Below are 265 nucleotides of genomic sequence, written 5' to 3'. Positions count from 1 at the left end.
AGTATTAGCAGACAACTCATAAAAGCCTGGAGAATATGCAGTTCAGAAATTATTCTGGAAAGATGCACAAATGCAGTTCTTGCCCCATCTACGGAGAACCCTACGGAGCTGCGCAGCCCTTCTTCCCCGTGCCAGCCCTCCCTGCTGTCTTTCCCCGAGAAAGGTCAGGTAGCCCTATTAATCATGCTCTTGTCTTTGATTTGCGGTATATATACATCCACCGCTTCCTGGATCCTTTTGAAGCAAGGAACAATGAGCAACTTTC

The sequence above is a fragment of the Egretta garzetta genome, unplaced genomic scaffold (assembly GCF_000687185.1).
Source record: "Egretta garzetta isolate BGI_Z169 unplaced genomic scaffold, ASM68718v1 scaffold79, whole genome shotgun sequence".
Classification (NCBI taxonomy): Eukaryota; Metazoa; Chordata; class Aves; order Pelecaniformes; family Ardeidae; genus Egretta; species Egretta garzetta.
This window is presented reverse-complemented; position numbering follows the sequence as displayed.